The sequence below is a fragment of the Ovis aries genome, chromosome 25 (assembly GCF_016772045.2).
Source record: "Ovis aries strain OAR_USU_Benz2616 breed Rambouillet chromosome 25, ARS-UI_Ramb_v3.0, whole genome shotgun sequence".
Taxonomy (NCBI): Eukaryota; Metazoa; Chordata; class Mammalia; order Artiodactyla; family Bovidae; genus Ovis; species Ovis aries.
The window spans coordinates 862388-887023 of NC_056078.1; the positions used below are offsets into that span (position 1 = coordinate 862388).

Genomic DNA, 24636 nt, shown 5'->3' on the forward strand with positions numbered 1-24636 from the left:
GTGGTCTGGTATTCCCACCTCTTTCAGAATTTTCCACAGTTTATTGTGATACACACAGTCGAAAGCTTTGGCATAGTCAATAAAGCAGAAATAGATGTTTTTCTGGAACTCTCTTGCTTTTTTCATGATCCAGCAGATATTGGCAATTTGATCTCTGGTTCCTCTGCCTTTTCGAAAACTAGCTTGAACATCTGGAAGTTCACAGTTAACGTATTGCTGAAGCCTGGCTTGGAGAATTTTGACATGACTTTACTAGCATGTGAGATGAGTACAACTGTGCGGTAGTTTGAGCATTCTTTGGTATTGCCTTTCTTTGGGATTGGAATGAAAACTGACCTTTTCCAGTCCTGTGGCCACTGCTGAGTTCCAAATTTGCTGGCATATTGAGTGCAGCACTTTCACAGCATCATCTTTCAGGATTTGAAATAGCTCTACTGGAATTCCATCACCTCCACAAGCTTTGTTCGTAGTGATGCTTTCTAAGGCCCACTTGATTTCACATTCCAGGATGTCTGGCTCTAGGTGAGTGATCACACCATCATGATTATCTGGGTGGTGAAGCTCTTTTTTGTACAGTTCTTCTGTGTCTTCTTGCCACCTCTTCTTAATATCTTCTGCTTCTGTTAGGTCCATACCATTTCTGTCCTTTATTGAGCCCATCTTTGCATGAAATCTTCCCTTGGTATCTCTAATTTTCTTGAAGAGATCTCTAGTCTTTCCCATTCTGTTGTTTTCCTCGATTTCTTTGCATTGATCGCTGGGAAGGCTTTCTTATCTCTCCTCGCAAAGAAGTTGGGGGAAGTCAAAACATTAGCAGTTAAAAAGCAGGCCTAGATTCTGGCTTCCATACTGGATTTCCACCAACTTGCGTCTGTTTTCCCTCCTGCCTCCATGTCCTGTGCCACCCTGCATCATAACCAAAAGATCCATAGGTAGATGCTGCCCAAGCAGGATGAGTCAACCTGTTCTGAGAACTTGAAGGTAGTTGTCCAGAAGTCATTAACACTAATTGTTAATGGCAGTTTTCTGGAAAAACGCTTGTGACCTCCGCTGTTGACACCGGCATGGTGGCCCTGATTTCTCCCCTCAACTTTACCTTATATAGGTTGAAATATCCCAGGAACCTGCTAATGCATTTCTCTTTAAACTGGTTTCCCGTGGCTGCAAACAAAAGAACCTTAATAAATATATTAGTAATGCGGGGGGAATGACGATGTGCAGTTACATTAAAAATTCAGAACACAATCTGTTTTGGTTAGCTTTGGTTGCATAATTAAGTACCGTAAAACTTGTGGTTTAAAACAAAGATGTATTACTTCTCACAGTTCTATGGGTTAGCTAGGCCATTCCGAAGCTGGTTTCACTCTGCTGGTTTAGACTCAAACAGTTGCATTCAGCGGGAGGGAGAACTGGTCTGGAAGGTTCAACATGGCTTTACTCACATGCCTGACACTGGAGCCGGCTGTGGGCTGGGCTGTCTTGATATCCTCCCTGTATTCTTGTCCCCCAGGAGGTTAGCCTAGCTTCTTCACCGGGCCCTTTATTCTAAGAAGTTAATAGCGGAAGTTGGAAGGCCTCTGAAGGTCTTATACATCTCTCTGCTGCAAGCTAATGCTCAAATAAGTCCCAAGGCTAGCCCACATTCAGAGAGCAAGAAACGCTACCTCTCCCTGAGAGGAGTAGAGGCAAACTTACACTGCAGAGGGGTGTGCATACTGGATGGAGGAATTTGTGGCGGTATTTTACAGTCACACAACCACACACACACAGTATATGAGATATGACACCATTTTCTGTATAACCGAAGAATAGGGTTAGGAATGATTTTTTTGTTTTACGTTTCTCTATTGTGCAGATAGGTGCATGCCATTCATTCTATTTTTTAATGTATTATTATTCAGGGCTTACCACTTGGAAGTGACAAAAACCTGATTCAACTAGCTTAAACAAAAAAGGGTATTGATTGGCTCTTGCAAACCTAGACCCAGGAATCCAGTGAATATCATTGGGACTCTGCTTCTCTCTCTTGGTCTCTGAGCTTTCCTCTGGGGGCTAGCCTTTTCTCCCACTACAATGGACTTCCTCTTCACAGCTGGAGAAAGTGCAGCTTATACTCCAAGCTTATGTTGTCTTAGCTGAGGACCACCAGCAACAGACAACTTCTTAGTATTCCAGTTATAGGGAAAGATTCTGGCTGTCATCAGGGGTAGGAGGTGACATGATTGGCCAGGAATGGGTCATGTTTCCAACCCTGTGAATGGGGATAGGGTGGGAGGCTGAAATTGACAGCCCCAGGAGACCCACGGGGAACAAGGAAGGACTGGCTCCCCAGAGGAAGGAGCAGTAGGCAGACAAAACAACATATGTTCATCCATATATTCGTCTTTGTGTTAAAAAAAAAAAAAAAAAAAGCAGGATGAGAAAGATCTAATTTGACAGCATGTGTGGGGAGAACCTTCTGGGTTCTAGTTGACCTAGGTGCAACTGTTAAGACGTTGAATACAATCATAAGCAGTAGCCACAAAGTTGTATTTCTTTATCAGGGCAGTAAACCTTTCCTGCAGAGAATCCTCTGTTCCTAGAGCACTGAAGGACTGCCTGTGTAGAAGACAGTGTTGTTTTGTTTTATAAATAGAATCAGGACCAACAAGCAGAGAATATAAGCTACAACTGTGGCAAATACGGACCTGCAACTGGTTTCTGAAGCAAGAGGGAGACTTTAGGGCTGGCCTGTGGAGCTCCCAGAACAAACAGTAGAAAAGAGACACCAAAGGGATATCAGAGACTGGACAGCAGGGTCCCCATAAGGGTCCCCATAAGGCAGCCCTGGGTGGATCCCTCTACAAGAGAGAGCGGGAGCTGATAGAAAGGAAGGTCAATGCTAGACTCCTGAAAGATCACAGAAAGATAATCGAGATTTGCTACCCGAATGCACAGGTTCCATGTCTGAAAACCTGCTAGTGACTTCATCTGGCGGCCTCACAGAGTGGCAAGCCCCGCAGGCTGGCCTCCTTCAGGGAAGCTGGGCTGGACTTCCTGGCTCCCTGCTTCCAGAGTCCTGCATCCTGAGGCCCCAGGCACTGCCACTCCCTCCCCTCAGAGTGCCATCCCGTCTGTCAATGTCTGTGTCCTTCTGAGCTAAGAGAGACCATCTTTCAAGAGCGCCCCCGATTCACCCTTCCTTCCCCCAGGTGTTCTTTCCAGGAATGCGCCTCCTGCCTTTCCTGACCCCTCCCACCTGGTGCTCCATACCCTCCTCCAGGGGATCTTCCCAATCTAGGGACAGAACCCATCTCTTATGTCTCCTGCATCAGCAGGCAGATTCTTTACCGTAAGTGCCACTTGGGAGACCCGTGGACGCTACAGATGCTGGATATTCTCCATAGCAGCCTTTGCAGCTAGAATGGAGGCCTGTGACCTGAAAGGGAAAGTCTCTCAGTCGTGTCCGACTCTTTGTGGCCTCATGGACTGTACAGCCATGGGATTCTCCAGGCCAGACTACTGGAGTGGGTAGCCTTATCCCTTCTTCAGGGGCTCTTCCCAACCCAGGGAGCGAACCCAGGTCTCCTGCACTGCAGGTGGGTTCTTTACCAGCTGAGCCACAGGGGAAGCCCAAGAATACTGGAGAGGTAGCCTATCCCTTCTCCAGCAGATCTTCTTAACCCAGGAATTGAACCCAGGTCTCATGCGTTGCAGGTGGATTCTTTACCAACTGAGCTGTAAACTCTGCTAATCAGATATTCCTGCCCCCAGGCTTGTAATCAGGGTCTGATGGTGCTGAGAAGGAAGGACCAAGAAGGTTTCTCTTTGGCTGAAATGCCAGTTTCAGAGCCAAGTTCCTGGAGCAGCAGTGGCCCCAGCACTTGCAGAAATGCCTTTGTCCAGAGCCAATGGGGTCAGGGATGCAAGCTCCATTGGTCTCCACTGGTGTTCTTCCTCTCAGAGCCCCAAACCTGTTCCAGAGATTCTGGAAGCCACCCAAGCAGTGTTTAAATATTGATATATGTCTTTTCTCCTAAAATTAGCAGTGTTGATTTCTCTGAGCGAGCACCCTGATGCACTGGACTGTCCTAATTCCTTCCTCCTTGCTGACTGGTATCTGGTTTCTTTGGCAGCTTCCTATTCCTCCTCCTCTGTTTGTTTTCTTAAATGTATCTACTGATTTATTTATAGGTGTGCTGAGCTTTGTTGCGGCGCTGGCTTCTCTCTAGCTGCAGAGAGTGGGGCTTCTCTCTAGTTGTGGCACGCAGGCTTCTCATTGTGGTGGCCTCTGTTGTTGCAGAGCATGGGCTCTAGGGCACACAAGCTTCAGCAGATGTGACTCCCCAGCTCCTGAGCACAGGCTCAATAGTTGTGGTACGTGGGTATGGCACGTGGGATCTTCCCAGACCAGGGATCAAACTTGCGTCTCGCATTTGGCAGGCAGATTCTTTACCATTGAGCCACCAGAGAAGCCCTCCTCTTCCTCCTCTTTTTTAAATTAAGTATTCCTCATTCTTTCTGCACCTCTCCCCACCTACCATCTCTGCACAAGGGACCGCTTGTGCAGAGCAGTGATCACTATGTATACTGTGGCATCAATACCTCTGTGACCCCCAGCCCCCGAGCCAGACCACTGTGCAGCTCACTGGACATTCCCCCTTGGTGCACAGCTTGCCAGAAGCTCATATTCAGTGTTCATATTTCCCATCTTACTCTCCCCACCAATCCCTTTGTCTCTGTTCCCCATTTCGTTAATGGCATTTTCATTCTCCCAGTCATAGAGTCAAAATGTCAGGGTCATTCTAGAGCCTGGGTGCCCACATGCTAGGCTAGGGTGATCTTGTCCATCAGACAGTGTCTCTTGAGTTCATCCCGCCTTATCACATTGGTCAGGGATGGGAAGTACAACTCACAAGCATCAAGCGCCCTTCATGGCCTCGCAGAGAACAAGGACCCGATCTAAACGAAGGGTCTGCTGCAACAGTGGGCCCGGCTGTGTTACTGCGCCCTCAGCCCCACCCCGTGATGACTGCCGAGGGAAGCCACTCCTATGGCCTGGGATGGGATGGGGCCGTCAGAGCCACAAGCTGGTCCAGGCTGCTAAATGTGGGCAGAGAAAAATCACATTTTTAAAAAATCATCAAATACAGCTCAGTACTGTTTAACTGCCCTTTTTCTCTCCTTGTCTACAATGGAGGTAGTCAGGGACTACAATATAGAAAAATATATATGAACAGTTCCTTTTTTGTGGATAAGATCTGGGTGAAACATTTGTTTCACTGGATCAGTCCTGGTGGTCATAACCTTATGTCTGAACGTCGTACCAGCAACAGAAAAAGTCAAGAATACGCATTGAAAACAACAAAATATTTAGCTTGAGTTCCTGCCAAGAAGCCTGGGGAAATACCCCCAAGTTGATAGCCTGGAGCCTGTTCTTGAGAAGAGGATTCCCAAACCGCAAACCTCAACCTGTGTGCAAAACCGGCTGTCTATGCAGCAGTGAGGTTGCCCAGACTCCTCCTTATCTCTGGGGCTTCTGGAGTTGTTCACTTCCCGAGAAGAGGAAAAGAGAGGTTCTGTGCCAGGACCCACTGACTGCAGACCCTGACCTGGGCCACCAGTTGAGCTGTGGCCTGATAGGCTACTCAGCCCTGGGACGGCTCTCAGGTGAAGACGCGTCTCAGTCTGATCAGGCCACTATAACAAAGCATCACACACTGGGCAGCCTATCAACAACAGACCTTTATTTCTGACAGCCCTGGTCAAGCTGCCAGAATGGACAAGTTCTGGGGAGAATCTAGTTCGTCCCTCACAGACTGTGTCCTCATATGGTGAGAAAAGGGGTGAGGGAGCTCTCCAGTATCTCTTATAATAGCAGAATCCCATTCATGGGGGCTCCACCCTCAGGATTGAATGGTCCTCCAAAGACCTTACTCACTTCTTAGAATCATCTCCTTGGTGGGGAGAGGTAGGTTTCAACATATGAACTAGTGGGACAAGGACATTCCACCCATAGCAACCCTCCTCCTCTACTGTTCCTCCTACCCCTTGCTGCCTCTTATCTTTTAGGGCCTTTCTGGAACAGTCCCCCATATCTCCCCCCAACCCTCCCCCTCTCTACCCTTCCACTTCCAGCTGTGCCTGTCTCCCATTCCTTGCTGTTCCCACTCTTGGTTCCATCTAACAGAGAAGCAAAAATATCCCTAATTACCTTGACTACTTGATAATAAGCCATCAAATCCAGAAAAACTGTGTGATTACCATGGCAATTTGTCAGAACATGGAATTCTATGTGCAGCTCTTCTGACAGCATTGGGAACGCCTGTTTTGAGAGTGAGCCCAGACTCAAATTCCAACTGTCTTGCTCTGTGTGGGGGGATGCTGAGCCCAGGGCCACCTAACTGTGTAAATTTCTGAAGACATTCTTGGCCAGACTGCCTGTATTGCATCAGCCCATCACTATGCATGTAAGGATATCTGTCTTTCTCTGAGGCTTCAGAATTTTCATGAGAGGATGACATTCTTAGTTCAGCAGCACAGACTCCCTACATTTCAAGTTTTCTCCCCGGATAACAGAGTCTCTAACTCTGCCAGACTGGGGAGCAAGAAAATATCTGTCCTGGAGGATTCCCTAATGAATATGCACTGTCTCCATGGCTCCAGGATTCCAAAGTCTATTTTCTTCCCTTGCATTCTAGCCAATTTAGTAGAAAACCATGTACTTCAAGAGCACTGCTCTGGCCCCTCACAGAACTGCTTTTACTGAATTGCATCTGGACAGGAAACAGCCAGACAGAACTGTTGGATCTGGAAAGGGAGGTGACCTGGTCCTCACTTTGTGCATAATCCTCTGTGACAACCCATGGCAGAAATTCATCTCAGTCTTATATTGACAAGCTAACTAGTTTTTTACATCTTGAACACTGGAAATTCTGATTTTTTTTTTTTTTTTTTTTTTTTGCTTTGCTTTCCTTCAGCTGCTATAAAGTATAGAGCCAAATTCATGGTGCACTTTTGGGCATTAACATACCAGGGCTGTATTCTTTTCCTTGCTCTAAATTCCTCTCTTACAGATTTGATCTTCTTGTAGCACATGTATTTCAGAAGCTGACTTAAACTCTTTTTTGAAAATTGTTATTCTCCAAAATTCATGTAAAATGTGAACTTTTTAATTCAATGAGATTTTCAGGAAATATGTAATATAAAGCTACACAGATGTCATATTGGTATATAAGATACATGCTGCTGCTGCTAAGTCACGTCAGTCGTGTCCAACTCTGTGCAACCCCCACAGACAGCAGCCCACCAGGCTCCTCCATCCCTGAGATTCTCCAGGCAAGAATACTGGAGTGGGTTGCCAGTGCCTTCTCCAATGCATGAAAGTGAAGTCACTAAGTCGTGTATTACCCTTCGAGACCCCATGGACTGTAGCCTACCAGGCTCTTCCGTCTATAGGATTCTCCAGGCAAGAGTACTAGAGTGGGTTGCCATTGCCTTCTCTGATAAGATACATAAGAGATATTAAATACTTTAATTGGAAATCGGTATCTAAATACACTTGAATCCTGAATATAAATGTATATGTGTGTGTGTATATATATATATATCCACTTATACACGTATATCAGTTCAATTCAGTCGCTCAGTCATGTCTGACTCTTTGCAACCCCATGAATTGCAGCACACCAGGCCTCCCTGTCCATCACCAACTCCCGGAGTTCACTCAGATTCACGTCCATCGAGTCAGTGATGCCATCCAGCCATCTCATCCTCGGTCGTCCCCTTCTCCTCCTGCCCCCAATCCCTCCCAGCATCAAAGTCTTTTCCAATGAGTCAACTCTTCGCATGAGGTGGCCAAGTACTAGAGTTTCAGTTTTAGCATCATTTCTTCCAAAGAAATCCCAGGGTTGATCTCCTTCGGAATGGACTGGTTCAATCTCCTTGAAGTCCAGGGGACTCTCAAGAGTCTTCTCCAACACCACAGTTCAAAAGCATCAATTCTTCGGCGCTCAGCCTCCTTCACAGTCCAACTCTCACATCCATACATGACCACAGGAAAAACCATAGCCTTGACTAGATGGACCTTAGTTGGCAAAGTAATGTCTCTGTTTTTTAATATACTATCGATGTTGATCATAACTTTTCTTCCAAGGAGTAAGTGTCTTTTAATTTCATGGCTGCAATCACCATCTACAGTGATTTTGGAGCTCGAAAAAATAAAGTCTGACACTGTTTCCACTGTTTCCCCATCTATTTGCCATGAAGTGATGGGACTGGATGCCATGATCTCCGTTTTCTGAATGTTGAGCTTTAAGCCAACTCTTTCACTCTCCTCTTTCACTTTCATCAAGAGGCTTTTAGTTCCTCTTCACTTTCTGCCATAAGGGTGGTGTCATCTGCATATCTGAGGTTATTGATATTTCTCCCAGCAATCTTGATTCCAGCTTGTGTTTCTTCCAGTCCAGCATTTCTCATGATGTACTCTACATATAAGTTAAATAAGCAGAGTGACAGTATACAGCCTTGCTGTACTCCTTTTCCTATTTGGAACCAGTCTGTTGTTCCATGTCCAGCTTTAACTGTTGCTTCCTGACCTGCATACAGATTTCTCAAGAGGCAGGTCAGGTGGTCTGGTATTCCTCTCTCTCTCAAAATTTTCCACGATTTATTGTGATCCACACAGTCAAAGGCTTTGGCATAGTCAATAAAGCAGAAATAGATGTTTTTCTGGAACTCTTGCTTTTTCCATGATCCAGCGGATGTTGGCAATTTGATCTCTGGTTCCTCTGCCTTTTCTGAAACCAGCTTGAACATCAGGAAGTTCACAGTTCATGTATTGCTGAAGCCTGGCTTGGAGAATTTTGAGCATTACTTTACTAGCATGTGAGATGAGTGCAATTGTGTGGTAGTTTGAGCATTCTTTGGCATTGCCTTTCTTTGGGATTGGAATGAAAACTGACCTTTTCCAGTCCTGTGGCCACTGCTGAGTTTTCCAAATTTGCTGGCCTATTGAGTGCAGCACTTTCACAGCATCATCTTTCAGGATTTGAAAGAGCTTAACTGGAATGCCATCACTTCCAGTAGCTTTGTTCATAGTGATGCTTTCTAAGGCCCACTTGACTTCACATTCCAGGATGTCTGGCTCTAGATGAGTGAACACACCATTGTGATTATCCGGGTCGTGAAGATCTCTTTTGTACAGTTCTTCCGTGTATTCTTACCACCTCTTCGTAGTATCTTCTGCTTCTGTTAGGTCCAGACCGTTTCTGTCCTTTATTGAGCCCATCTTTGCATGAAATGTTCCCTTGGTATCTCTAATTTTCTTGAAGAGATCTCTAGTCTTTCCCATTCTGTTCTTTCCCTCTATTTCTTTGCACTGATCACTGAAGAAGGCTTTCTTATCTCTTGCTACTCTTTGGAATTCTGCATTCAGATGTTTATATATGAATCGCTTTGCTGTACACTTAAAACTAACACTACATTGTGTTAGGTTGGTACAAAAGTAATTGCAGTTTTGGCCCCATGAATTTTAAATCATTATAACTAGGCTCAAACACATTTTTATTAACCAAAATAGGAACCATTAACATCAGCACGTCTTGCCTATGAGAAGTAAGTTTGTTTATCCCTGTGGCATAAAAATCCATGCTTTAAGATTTGACAAACTCTTGGAAAGCATTTTCTGCCTCCTGCTGGTTGTGGAAGCATTTTCTCTGTGCACCCATGGGTGCTCCAGGCAGAAAGATCGACCAGCCACGACCTGAGCTGAAGAAGAAGCTGTTCAAATGACAGCAGATTTAGAACGAGGATCAGTGACTGAAGCACTGGGTGGTCAGAGCTGTGAAGGCTGTTTATGCGGTGCCACCTCAAGAGCTGGGCATCCAGTGCCAGCACGACTCTGGGAAGAAGCGCAGAAAACTCCAGCAGATCAGGCTTGCCCAGAAGGAGAAAGCAGCCATGGAAATGGACTAGGGAAACACAGCCCAAATTAAAAAGGAAGACCAAAGCCCCCCAGAATGGAGGCATGGAGGACTTTGAAGATAAGAGCTGACTCTGAATCTCACCCTCCTACCAGAGTCTTAGCTGGAGCCAGGAGGACTCGCTGGTTGTTTCTAAAGACTGGGGAAAGCATTGCTCCTTTTCACTCTCCCCTTATTTCTCTTCCCTGATGGCCTACTGCCCTGTCCTAAAGGGATGCAGTGAGAGGAAGAGTGTAGAAAAGAAAGTTTGAAGAGGGAGTTCTAAGCAGTCAACTGCATTTTTAATAAACCCCTAGCAATCTCACTGAGATGTGTGTGATTAAATGTAGGAATGGGGATGGGCCAGGAAAAGGGATGGTGAGCACGGAAACAACAATTGGGAAACAGGACCCACAGTGCTTACTTGAGCAAAGGTGACAAGAAGTTAACCTCCCTGATGGCCCTGTCTCCCCAACGAGTGATACTACAACTTTCTATTTCTGACAAAAATAAAGGTTATTATAGATATGGCAGAGGAGGACAGGGTTTTGATACCAACCCTGCCACTTCCCCTGTGTGACCAAAGTGGACAAGTGACTGTGATTGTCTTTGCTATCTTTGCTGGATTATATTTTTAGTAAAATGAACATTCTTTATCACTAAAAAAAAAAGTTGTCAAGATGCTTGAAGAAATGGTAGTCAGTCAGTTGGCAAACGGTCAGGTGAATATGGCTATGGGGCAAAACTTCGTAACCAATTCATTCAACTTTTGCAGGATTGGTTGTGCGACATGTGGTCAGACAGTGTCATGGAGAAGAACTGGGCCCATTCTGTCGACTAATGCTGGCTGCAAGCTCTGCAGCTTTCAGTGTGTCTCACCGATCTGCTGAGCATGCTTCTCAGATGTAATGGTTTTGCCAGAATTCAGAAGGCTATAGTGGATCAGACGGGCAGCAGGCCGCCAAACAGTGACCACGACCTCTTTTTGCTGCAATTTTGGCTGTAGAAAGTGCTTTGGAGCTTCTTCTCAGTCTGACCACTGAGCCAGTTGTTGTATAAATTCCACTTTTTGTCCCATGTCACAAATTGATCAAAAAATGGTTTGTTGTCCCATAGAATAAGAGAAGACAGCACATCCAAACGATGATTTCTTTTATCAGTCAGCTCAAGTTTTTTCACCTTTTTTTCAAATGCCAAATATCCATAGAATGGCCAACGTTGAGTTCTTGGGCACCTTCTTGTGTAGGTGTAAGAAGACCAGCTTCGACAACTGCTCTCCATTGGTCAGGGTCCATTCTTGCTGGCCAGTCGCTGTGCTCCTCATCTTTAAGGCGCTCGTCTCCTTTGCGAAACTTCCCGAACCACCCGTGCAGTGTGCATTCACTAGAGTTTATGGGCCAAATGCTCTGTTGATGTTGCAAGTTGTCTCCATTGGTTCATGACCCATTTTGAACTTGAATTTTCTTTTTGTCTAGCATCATTTCTATAGTCTGAAATAAATATAAACAGCAAGTAATATATCAATAGCAAAAACTAAAGTGAGGAATGCACATTAAAACGATGCAAAAATCTTAAATGTGTATATATATGTGTATGTATGTATGATTGTTGTTTAGTTGCTAAGTTCTGTCTGATTCTTTTGCAACCCTGTGGACTGTAGCCCAACAGGCTTCTCTGTCCATGAGATTTCCAGGCAAGAATACTGGAGTGAGTTGCCATTTCCTTCTCAAGAGTATCTTTCCGATTCAGGGATTGAACCCACATCTCCTGCATTGACAGGTGGATTCTCTACCACTGAGCCACTAAGGAAGCCCTATATATGTGTGTATATGTGTGTTTGTGTGTATTTGTGTGTATTTGTGTGTGTGTGTGTGTATGCTCAGTTGCTCAGTCATGTCCAATTCTTTGTGACCCAATGGTATATAACCCACAAAGCTCCTCTGTTCATGGGATTTTCCAGGCAAGGAAACTGGAGTGGGTTGCCATTTTCTTCTCCAAGGGATCTTCCTGACCCAGAAATCAAACCTGCACTCCTATGTCTCCTGCATTGGCGGGCAGATTCTTTACCACTGAGCCACTTGGGAAGTCCCGTGTGTGTGTGTTTCTGTATAATTTTTGAATTGTGGATGAGTATAACAAACCACAAGTAGAAGGTAAAAATTAAACACTTTGGTAAATGATGTCAGATTTGTGATCTCTGAAGAAAAAGATTTAGCTTTGGGATGACCAGGGACCAGGCTTGATCACTCAAGAGCTTTTGCTTAAAGCTCAACATTCAGAAAACTAAGATCATGGCATCCAGTCCCATCACTTCATGGCAAATAGATGGAGAAACACTGGAAACAGTGTTAGACTTTATTTTGGGGGGCTCCAAAATCAATGCAGATGGTGATTGTAGCCATGAAATTAAAAGACGCTTACTCCTTGGAAGGAAAGTTATGACCAACCTAGACAGCATATTGAAAAGCAGAGACATTACCTTGCCAACAAAGGTCCATCTAGTCAAGGCTACGGTTTTCCAGTAGTCATGTATGGATGCGAGAGTTGGACTATAAAGAAAGCTAAAGAATTGATGCTATTGAACTGTGGTGTTGGAGAAGACTCTTGAGAGTCTCTTGGACTACAAGGAGGTCCAACCAGTCCATCCTAAAGGAGATCAGTCCTGGGTGTTCATTGGAAAGACTGATGTTGAAGCTGAAACTCCAATACTTTGGCCACCTGATGTGAAGAACTGACTCATTTGAAAAGACCCTGATGCTGGGAAAGATTGAAGGTGGGAGGAGAAGGGGACGACAGAGGATGAGACGGTTGGATGGCATCACCAACCCAATGGGCATGAGTTTGAGTCAACTCTGGGAGTTGGTGATGGACAGGGAGGCCTGGCGTGCTGCAGTCCATGGGGTCGCAAAGAGTCGGAGACGACTCTGCAACTGAACTGAACTGAACCAGACGTATACTTTCGGATGACAGGATTAGTCAGAAGTTTCTTAAGAAGGAGAAACATGTCCTTGAGCAGGATACATTGTTATATAATCATCGGTACAGAGTTTAAGGAAGAAAACATCCTTGAGCAAGATGAGCTGTTTTGCTGTGTAGTCATTAGCTCTGGTTTATCCTTTTCACCTCTCTGAGAACCCCAGACCCCTTTCTCATCCTTGGGGGTCCCGGACTTCCTATCAACCTAAGAACTGACTCTCATTCCCCCCTTTTTCTTTGAGGAGAATTATGTTGCACAGGAAAAGGGGTGGTGTTTTCACTCCATAACTGCTTCCTGCTGGGATGGGGCATGGTCCCTAAATTGTTGAGGCAGCATATTCCCCTAACCCTCACACTGAGTCTCTGATCCAGGGCCCCCAGGTAATAGTTGGAGAGGCTGTGGCACTCACAGGAGCTTGGACAACCACTTTAACTGAAAAGCTTTCGGATGATTAGAAACAAACCCAGTTACACAATTACAGAGGCAGGGAGCAAACAATAAAAACAGAAAAATTAGAATTATTATTAAGATAGTTATCCACCATGGGGAGCTAGTTAATGTTTCCCAAAATGAGGTGACTGAGGCTTCAGGAGTATCCATAGCCTGAATCATCTTGTTCATGTGCTTAGTGAAGTGAGTAACATTAGTGCTCATATCTGGTATATATGTACAACATTGGGTATGAATAATGGCACAAGTTCCTCCTTGTGAAGCCATTAGAATATCTAAGTCCAATCTGTTTTGTAAAACCACCTATCTAATTTGTATTTGTTCAGCATTAAGGGCTGAAATTGATTTTTTGAGAATCTTGTAAAGTCTGTTGAGTAAAGTTAATCAGAGCATCAACTCATAGCATAATATCAGTAGTTCCCAGAGGGAATGAATATTGCAGCCAGATAATCATACCAGTGAAATATAGACCTTGTCCAGTGAGTTTTAAAGTGTGGCAGATTAGCAGGCTTCTCTGGAAACTCTGAAACCATGAAGTCATGAATAAAATCGAGACCTAGGGTGCATCTCCCTGTCCAGCCAGGGGGAGGCCACGCCCATAGGTAAGAGCCACACATCCAGTGGGTCCTGTCAGGAGCAAGCCAGCGTGACTGAGGGATCTGGTCCCAATCAGTGCCTGGCCAGGCAAAAGGAGGACTTGAACTGGGCTTGGAACACATAGGAATGGTTACACTGCTTGTTTCTTGGGGCAAAAATCCCAATTGTTTCTAGTCGTTATAATTAAGTTGTCAGCTAACTTCTGGGGATGGCTCTTTTGGTTCCCAGCATATGGAGGTGTTAGATAGTAGGTATCTCTTTTCAGGAGTTAGCCATATGACCTCATTCCATATTTGATAAACATCAGGGAGAAAACCACCCGTTCTAGACCCATTTACCTATTTATGTGCAGTAAAATAGTCATTAAATCAAGATAATGTATGCTGCTGCTGCTGCTGCTGCTGCTGCTGCTGCTGCTGCTGCTAAGTCGCTTCAGTTGTGTCCAACTCTGTGCAATCCCATAGATGGCAGCCCACCAGGCTTCCCCGTCCCTGGGATTCTCCAGGCAAGAACACTGGAGTGGGTTTCCATTTCCTTCTCCAATGCATGAAAGTGAAAAGCAGAGTGAAGTAGCTCAGTCGTGTCCAGCTCTTAGTGACCCCATGGACTGCAGCCCACCACACTCCTCCGCCCATGGGATTTTCCAGGCAAGAGTACTGGAGTGCGTTGCCATTGCCTTCTTCAAAGATCATGTATAATCCAAGTTAAAGTCAGACAATAAAGTATAAGGATTAGGCACCGTGGGGTGTAAAGAAATCACAGCCTCATTTATTATTCATAAATCTTGAACTAGTCTCCATTTATCATTTGACTTTTCTTACACTCAAAATGTTACATGGACTGTTATAGGGAATTAATAGTCTTTGTTCCTTTAAATTTTCAATGATGGGTTTTAACCCTTCCTTAACCTCAGGTTTCAGTGGATACTGCTTTTGATATGGAAATAGATGAGGGTCCTTGAGCTTGACAAGGATAGGAACAGTATTTTGTGCTCGACCCACAGTTTTTCCATCAGTCCACACTTTAGGATTTACATTTTGTTCCAATAATGGGAGAGAAAAAGCAGGCTCCATATTCATGAAACCAGAAGCCTGGACGTTGCTCAGTATATCCCTCCCCAGAAGGCGTGAGGGAGACTCCAACATGATCAGAAACTCATGAGCCACAGCGTAGAGTCCCAGTTGCAGCTTAAAGGATGACTGGAATAATAGCATTTGGCTCATCCAGACAGTCCCGATAGTGGATCAGGAAGCATGCAGGCCAGGGCCTTCAGTGAGCACAGAGAAAGTTGCCCCAGAGTCCAAAAGAAAATCAATTGACTGCCACCCCCCACCCCCCACACACACACACACAGTTATTAACACCCGGGGTCCTTGGGTGTTATTAGGGCAGGGGTTCATATGGGGACCTCCAGGCACCTTCAGTCCTGATTGTCCTGAGAGTCCAAGCCCTGAGGCCTACGCCTCTCAGGAAGTCTCTCCTCCAGTGTGGTCCTTTCCAGACCGGATAGGGAGCTGGAGCAGCTTAGATGCCTGAGGGCAGCCTCACTTGAGATGCCCCTCCTTTCCATAGTAATAACAAGCCTGTCCCTTTTCGCCTGGGTTCTTCTGGGCATTCTTCAGGCTGTTTTAGAATGGATCTGAAAGCCATTGTCAGAGCTTCAGTCTTTCCTGGGCTTTTTCTGCCTTTTCTCCTCCTCATCCTCCCTACCATAGTAAACTGTCTGCAGCAGTTCATCTAAAGACTGATTTGGTCCGAATGCCTATTTTAGTACTTTACAGTGGATATCCTGAGCCGACTGAATGAGAAATCTCTTTTAAGATCATTCCTCCCTCTGTACGTTTGGGATCAATGTCAGTAAACTTGCAGAGAGCCTCCCATAGTCTATGTTAGGAGTTTCCTTTTCTCCCAGTTCTATGTCAGCCAACTTAGCATAGTTTAAAGTCTTAGCATGTGCTCGCTTGAGTCCTTCAAGAATACATATGACAAAGAAGGCTCTGATCCCATCTTCGTTTAGCCATGTTATAGTCCCAGTCTAGCTCTGCTATGGGAAATGCTCGGCTCCCAGTCGGGAGGAGGGCTATCTTGTGTTCTCTTTTCCCACTTGTCTCACATTCAAGCCATCTCCAAAAGTAGTAGCTTCCCCGAAAACTTGAGCTCTTGAATCAGGAGTCAGTGTCTGTCCCAAGACATATGTTACATCTCTCCAAGTAAAGTCATAAAGTAAAGTTAGTCCCATAAAGGCTTCTATGTATTTTTTAGATCCTAGACCACAGTTGGGACTGTTTGAATTTCTACTGAGTCTGAGGCAACCCCTCCTGGAAGGATGCCCCAGTTCTCAGTCTGTTCAATTGGAAGCCCCAGATATAGGGGCAAAGTAAGAGGATAGGAGGTGGGTGACAGATTCACACCCAAATCTGCACAAGTCTGACATGTCTCATGGAGAGAAAAAGAGCAATACATATGGCACTTCTACCAATTTCCCTTGTTTTCTAAAGAACCAGTCTAATTGTAAAACAATATTATAATCAAGATACGCTTCAACCGGCCAGCGTTCCCCTTCTTCCAAAGGATACTGTGGCTATTCAGTATCAGAGAAGAAGATCAGGCATGTCTTTTTTAAACTCTGGGGATCAAACTTGTCCCAGTTTTTATAAAAATACTTTTTAAAGGAGTAGTTCTTGGAACTGCTAGCTCCCATCTGTAAGACAGAAAAAAGCAGCATCCACAGCCCTGGCTTTTTTTCACTAGAGGTGTCCCTCCCTGCTTTAGATGGGGGTGGAGACAGAGTTTCCAGCAAAGTTTTTCTTTCCTTGTCTGACGTGGTCTGTCCCTTGCTGACACAGACACCTTACTCTTTCCCATCAGCCCGCTCATTCTACCACTGAGGCAGGACAGAGACGCACCAGAGGTAGACCTGATGGCATCCCAAATTGATTTCCTCACAGGCCCCATCTCTCAACGCAGTCATATTGAGGGCTGGGGCTTCAACAAATGCATTTGGAGGGGCACCATTCAGCCCATGGGATATACCTTGACAGTGACGTCCAAGTAGATTCAACTTTCAGCACATCACTGCCCCAAAAAAGTGCACCCCCGAGGCCAGGTAAGCCCAGGAACATATTTTGTTCATTCCTAGAGTGAATCCCAAGTGGTAATAGGAATCGTTTTTTGACTCTCTGCTTCTCTGCCCTCTATCCCTGCCCCATGGTTTTGGTTCTGTTTGAGGTCTTTAGACAAGCTTGCTTTTGGCTCTGATTTGGACGTGGCTAATATTGTATTCCTTGTAGCAATGATTAGGAGTCTGGCTTTATGGTCTAACCATGTAGGGGGCAGAGAAGGCAATGGCAACCCACTCCAGTACTCTTGCCTGGAAAATCCCATAGACAGAGGGGCCTGGTGGGCTGCAGTCCATGGGGTCGCTAAAGTCAGACACAACTAAGCGACTTCACTTTCGCTTTTCACTTTCCTGCATTGGAGAAGGAAATGGCAACCCACTCCAGGTCTTCCCTGGAGAGTCCCAGGGCCGGGGGAACCTGGTGGGCTGCCGTCTATGGGGTCGCGCAGAGTCAGACACGACTGAAGTGACGCAGCAGCATATAGGAGGATACTGATAATTTTTCTCTACCACATGAAATACAGTGGAGACTTGGGTTAACAGTCTTGTTTGTCTATTTAGGAACTCAAGTCAATTACATAAATATTTCATGCACACCATGAAGGAGATCAGTTCTCTGAGCTATGAACTTGCTCTTCTCTAAACTATTAATACAGACTCTGGAAGTTGGATTACAACAGGGAATGACGGTCTTAGGATGTTGGTAGAAAAGATTTTACCAGAAATGTCTAACAATCGATACCTCAAGAAATAAATTTATAGCTTTAGACTTACAAGTTAAAGCTGCTTGGACAGCTCTCAGTCTGAGATCAAGTCAAAATTTCCAAAACTCTTATTAGTGGTTCCCAATCAGTAAGGATGTGGCATTTGCCAATGTCTGCGGACAATCCTGGTTGTCACAAAGGGGAAAAAGTGCTAGTGGCAGATAGTGAGAAGAGGACAGAGATGCTACTAAACACCCTACAAGGCACAAGACAGTGCCCACAACAATTAATCATCTGTCCCAAAATACAGTAGGACCAAGGTTGGGAAACCCTGCTCTAGTGATATGTATCTTGCTTAATTATTGATTAGACATTTTTTAATTGTGTAAGGAAATATTGATGTTAACTTATAAAAATGCAAATGATTTTTTTATCCTGGTAAATACTCATAACCCAAAATTTACCATTTTAAGTGTATAATTCAGTGACATTAGTACATTCACACTGCTGTGCAACCATCACCACTACTCACCTCCAGAACATCTTTATCTTCCCAAACTCAAACTCCATTTACCTTAAACAGTAATTCATCTCTCCTTCCTCCCCCAGACTCTGGCAACAAGCATTCTGCTGTTTGTCTGTATGAATTTTGACTATTCTAAGTACCTCATGTAAGTGGCTCTATAGAGTATTTATCCTTCTGTGACTGACATACCAATTAGCATAATGTCTTCAAAGTTCATCAGTTTCGTAGCATTAGAATTTCCTTCCTTTTGAAAGCTTAATAATGCCCCATGCTTTGTATACCACGTTTTGTTCATCCGTTGACCTATCGATAGACATGTGGGTTGTTATCATCTTTTGGCTGTTGTGAATAATGCTGCTGTGAACATGAGTGTTCAGGTCCCTGCTTCCAGTTCTTTTGAGTATATACCTATAATTGGAACTTCTTCATCATATGGTGATTCTGTGTTTAATTTTCTACACAGCAGCTTCACCATTTTACAGTCCAAACAGTAATACACAAGGATTCCAGTTTCTCCACATCTTTGCCAATACTTCTAATGGGTGTGAAGTGATATCACATAGGGGTTTGATTAGTATTTCCCTACCAGTCAGTGAAAAGTTATGACCAACATAGATAGCATATTCAAAAGCAGAGACATTACTTTGCCGACTAAGGTCCATCTAGTCAAGGCTATGGTTTTCCAGTAGTCATGTATGGATGTGAGAGTTGGACTGTGAAGAAAGCTGAGCACTGAAGAATTGATGCTTTTGAACTGTGGTGTTGGGGAAGACTCTTGAGAGTCCCTTGGACTGCAAGGAGATCCAACCAGTCCATTCTGAAGGAGATCAGCCCTGGGATTTCTTTGGAAGGAATGATGCTAGAGCTGAAACTCCAGTACTTTGGCCACCTCATGCGAAGAGTTGACTAATTGGAAGAGACTCTGATGCTGGGAGGGATTGAGGGCAGGAGGAGAAGGGGACAACCGAGGATGAGATGGCTGGATGGCATCACTGACTCGATGGATGTGAGTCTGAGTGAACTCCAGGAGTTGGTGATGGACAGGGAGGCCTGGCGTGCTGCGATTCATGGGGTTGCAAAGAGTCGGACACGACTGAGCAACTGAACTGACTGACTGACTGACCAGTCAGTGATGTGGAGCATCTTTTCATGTGCTTATTGGCGTTTGTACTTCTTCTTTGGATAAATATCTATTTAAGAATTTTGTCCATTTTTAAATCAGGTTGTTTCAATTGTTGTTGTTAGGTTGCAGGAATTCTTTATAATTCTGAATATTAACCCCTTATCAGATCTATGGTTTGCGTGTATTTTCTCCCAATCTGTGGGTTGCCTTTTCCCTCTGTTGATAGTGTACTTTGAAATGTATAAAACTAAATTTTGATTAAGCGCAATTTGTGTATGTTTTCTTTTATTGCTGTGCTTTCTGTGGCATAGCAAATAAATTGTTGCCAAAACTAATGTTATGAAGCTTTTTCCAGTTTTCTTCTGAGGGTGTTATAGTTTTAGCTCTTACAATTAAGTCTGTGATCCATTTTGAGTAGATTTTTTTTTTTTTTGTATATGTTGTAAGATAAGAGTACAACTTCACTCTTTTGCATAAGGATATTCAGTTTTCTCAGCACAATTTGTTGAGGAGTCTGTCTTTTCTTTATTGAATGGTCTTGGCGTCCTTGTGCAAAGGTTTATTTATGTGAAAAGATTTGTTTGAGAGCTCTCTATTCTAGTTCATTTCTATATGTGTATGTCTGTTTGCCAGTATCTCACTTTTTTTTTTTTAATTACTGTAGCTTTGTAATAAGTTTTGAAATCTGGAATTATGAGTCCTCAACTTTGTATTCGTTGGCTATTCAGGGTACCTTGAATTTTAAGATAAGTTTTTCTATTTTTGAAAAAAAAATCATTGGGATTTTGATAAGGATTTCACTGAAGCTGCAGATCACTTTGAATAGTATTGCTTCCCAGGTGTAGTGGTAAAGAAACCACCTGCGATGTGGGAGACTGGGGTTCAATCCCTGGGCTGGGAAGATCTCCTGGAGTAAAAACTGGCAACCCACTCTAGCATTCTTGCCCAGAAAATTCCATGGACAGAGGAGACTGGCAGGCTACAGTCCATGGGGTTGCAAAGATTTGGACACAATCGAGCATGCACACATTGGATAGTACTGGCATTTTACAACATAAAATCTTTTCAATTTGTGAACAAATAATGTCTTCCCATTTTTTAGTGTATTCTTTAATTTCTTTTAAGCAATGTTTCACAGTTTTCAGGGTACAAGACTTTTGCCTCCTTGATTCTTTATTCCTAAGTATTTTATTTTTTCTGATGCTATTGTAAGTAGAATTGTTTTCTTAATTTCCTCTTTGGATTGTCATTGTTTTTGTATAGAAATGCAACTGATTTTTGTACAATGATTTTGTGTCCTGCAACTTTGCTGAATTCATTTATTAATTCTGACAAGTTTTATGTATAATCTTTTGGGTTTTCTGCATATATGATCATGCCATCTGTAAACAGAGATAATTTTATTTCTTCAAGAAATTGCAAAAGATGAGCATCCTTTTCTTGTTCCTGGTCTTAACAAAAACACGTTTCAATCTTTCACCTTTGGATATGAAAGTTTTCTTATGTGGCCTTTATTATGTTGAGGAAATTTCTTTCCATTCCTAGTTTACTGACTCTTTTTTATCATAAAATGGTGTTATACACAAAAATAAACTCAAAATGGATTAAAGATCTAAATGTAAGACCAGAAACTATAAAACTTCTAGAGGAAAACATAGGCAAAATACTCTCCAACATAAATCACAGCAGGATCCTCTATGACCCACCTCCCAGAATATTGGAAATAAAAGCCAAAATAAACAAATTGGACCTAATTAAAATTACAAGCTTTTGCACAACAAAGGAAACTATAAGCAAGCTGAAAAGACAGCCTTCAGAATGGGAGGAAATAAAATACCAAACAAAGCAACTGACAAAGAATTAATCTCAAAAATATGCAAGCAACTCCTGCAGCTCAATTCCAGAAAAATAAACGACCCAGTCAAAAAGTGGGCCAAAGAACTAAGCAGACATTTCTCCAAAGCAGACATACAGATGGCTAACAAACACATGAAGAGATGCTCAACATCACTCATTATTAGAGAAATGCAAATCAAACCCACAATGAGATACCATTTCACACCAGTCAGAATGGCTGCGATCCAAAAATCTACAAGCAATAAATGCTGGAGAGGGTGTGGAGAAAAGGGAACCCTCTTACACTGCTGGTGGGAATGCAAACTAGTATAGCCACTATGGAGAACCAGTGTGGAGATTCCTTAAAAAACTGGAAATAGAACTGCCATATGATCCAGCAATCCCACTGCTGGACATACACACCAAGGAAACCAGAATTGAAAGAGACACGTGTACCCCAATGTTCATTGCAGCACTGTTTATAATAGCCAGGACATGGAAGCAACCTAGATGTCCATCAGCACACGAATGGATAAGAAAGCTGTGGTACATATACACAATGGAGTCTTACTCAGCCATTAAAAAGAATACATTTGAATCCGTTCTAATGAGGTGGATGAAAGTGGAGCCTATGATACAGAGTGAAGTTAGCCAGAAAGAAAAACACCAATACAGTATATTAACGCATGTATATGGAATTTAGAAAGATGGTAACAATAACCCTGTATGCGAGACAGCAAAAGAGACACATATGTATAGAACAGTCTTTTGGACTCTGTGAGAGAGGGCGAGGGTGGGGTGGTTTGAGAGAATGGCATTGAAACATGTATATTATCATATATGAAATGAATCACCAGTCCAGGTTCGATGCATGATACAGGGTGCTCGGGGCTGATGCACTGGAATGACCCTGAGGGATGGGATGGGGAGGGAGGTGGGAGGGGGGTTCAGGATGGGGAACACATGTACACCCGTGGTGGACTCATGTCAATGTATGGCAAAACCAATATAATATTGTAAAATAAAAAATAAAAAGGTGTTGAATTTTGTAAAAAAAAAAAAAAAAAAAGAAAAGAAAACACAACTCTGAATCAGTTATGATAATCACGTGATTTTTTTCTTTCATTCTATTAATATTTGTTACATTAATTGATTTCCATATGTTGAACCATCATTGCATTCTGAGAGTAAATCCCACCTGGTCCCAGTGTATAATCCTCTTACTATGCCGCTAATTCAGTTTGCTAATTGAGGATTTTTACATCATATTCAAAAGTAAAGGTGTGTGGTTTTCTTTTCTTGTAATATTTTTATCTGGCTTTGGTATCAGAGACATGCTGGTTTCACAGAACAAGCTAGGAAGTGTTTCCTCCTCTTCAGTAGTTCGACGCATGATACTGGATGCTTGGGGCTGGTGCACTGGGACGACCCAGAGGGATGGTATAGGGAGGGAAGAGGGAGGGGGGTTCAGAATGGGGAACACGTGTATACCTGTGGCGGGTTCATGTTGATGTATGGCAAAACCAATACAATATTGTAAAGTAGTTAACCTCCAATTAAGATAACTAAATCTATATTTTAAAAAAGTTTTTAAGAAGAATTTGAGAAAGATTGGTAGAAATCCCAAGAGAAGCAATCTGATCCAGGGCTTTTCTGTGTTGGGAAATTTTAAATTAATGATATAATCTCCTTACTAGTTACAGGTCTATTTAGATATTCTATTTCTTCGTGATTCAATCTTGGTAGGTTGTGTGTTTCTAGGAATTTGTAAATCTCATCTAGGCTATTCATTTTGTTGGCCTGCAATTGTTCCTATTACTTTCTTATAGTCCGCCTTATTATATTCCTATAAAATAAGTAATAATGGCTCCAGTTTCATTTCTGTCTATAGTAATTTGACTTTTCTTCTCTTCCCTTTTTTTCCTAATCAATTTTGCTAAAGACTTCTAAATTTCGTTAATCTTTTTCAAGAACCAAGTTTTGGTTTCACTGATTTTTTTCCATTGTTTTTCTATTCTCTATCTCATTTGTCTCCACTCTAACCTTTTTCCTTCCTTTTGCTAGCTGACGGTTTAATATTGTCTTCTTTTTCTCAATTGTAAAGTGAGGTTGTTGAATTGAAGTCCTTCTTTTTAAATGTGTTTACAACTGCAGATTTCCCTTTTAGCACTGTTTCTGCCACCTCACTTAAGTTTTGACCTAACATAATTATGTTTTGTTTTCATTTTCATTTGTTGCAAGATATTTTCTAATTTAGCTTATAATTTTTTCTTTGACTTACTGGCTGTTTGAGGGCATTGCTTAATTTCCATATATTTGTATATTTTCCAGTTTTCATTTTGTTATTGACTTCTAGTTTTATTCCATTGTAACCAGAAAAGATATTTTATATGTGGTTTAACAGAAATAGGTATAAAATAATTTTACTAATATCACTCACAAATTATTGTTATCCAAAGAACTTTGTCCTATAGATATGCAAATGATTTATAGCTTATAGAAAATAAAACTCCAACAGTTATTATTCCTCTATGGAACATTAACCAATTTGTATGGGATTCTGTAATCTTCCTCCAGCATTCTTTCTGTGCCTATAAATACTTCTGTATCTCCCATAACCCTTTGAACTAACTCTCTCAGCTTTCTTGTTCCTTTAGTCATGAGTTTAATAAATCTTTGGCATATGTTTAATCTAATAAATAAATAAATAATAGAAAATTGGGATATAATTAGATAAAATTAAAATGTTTATCAAAGACAGGTATAACTTGTTCATATTTGGTGAAGAAGAAAATCTGTAGAAAGAAATGGGCTAAAAGAGGGGTAAATGAGACCTCTTGCACAGGCAGAGGTCTTACCCTTAGGAGCCAGAGTGTTGTCCATTTTCTGAGCCTGGAGAGAAGACAAAAGTGGTATGTGAAAGGGAACTGAGTGACAGTGACAAGTCAACTGTAGATTCCGGGGCTGCTGATATTGTTCAGCACCTCATCATGCTTCTTTTCAGAACCCAGGGAATTGGCAACCATGCCCAAAATGACAATACCGGTCAGAAGCCAGACTAAGCCTCTCCCCAGCCCTGTGCAGCCTGTGCTGCTGGCGCGTGTAACATGTAACACACCCGGACCTTCGGCCAGTAGAGAAGACATGGCTAAGACATGGTAAGGTACAATATGTCAACATTAACGCTGGATTCTCTAAGCACAGTAGCCGGTATTCAAAATGCATTTACTGTGGGTGATGTAGTTCACTCTGTTTTGTCTCAAATAGAAAACAAATTTTGTTTTTAAAGAAGACTGTTATTTCCAAGTGTATCTAAAAGAAAACATTTCTGCATGTATAGTAAGAATTTTAACATTCACCAAAA

At 42.9% G+C, this 24636-nt stretch overlaps 1 long non-coding RNA gene across 16 annotated transcripts in view; it reads left to right on the top strand.

Annotated features, from left to right (window-relative positions):
* Window positions 1-24636, top strand: part of LOC132658632 (uncharacterized) — a 56667-nt gene that overhangs the window by 2181 nt on the left and 29850 nt on the right. For all 16 annotated transcript variants that reach the window (XR_009598499.1, XR_009598504.1, XR_009598509.1 and 13 more), the window contains exon 3: window positions 24277-24430. This is a non-coding gene — a long non-coding RNA (uncharacterized LOC132658632). The remainder of the gene's footprint in view (window positions 1-24276; window positions 24431-24636) is intronic.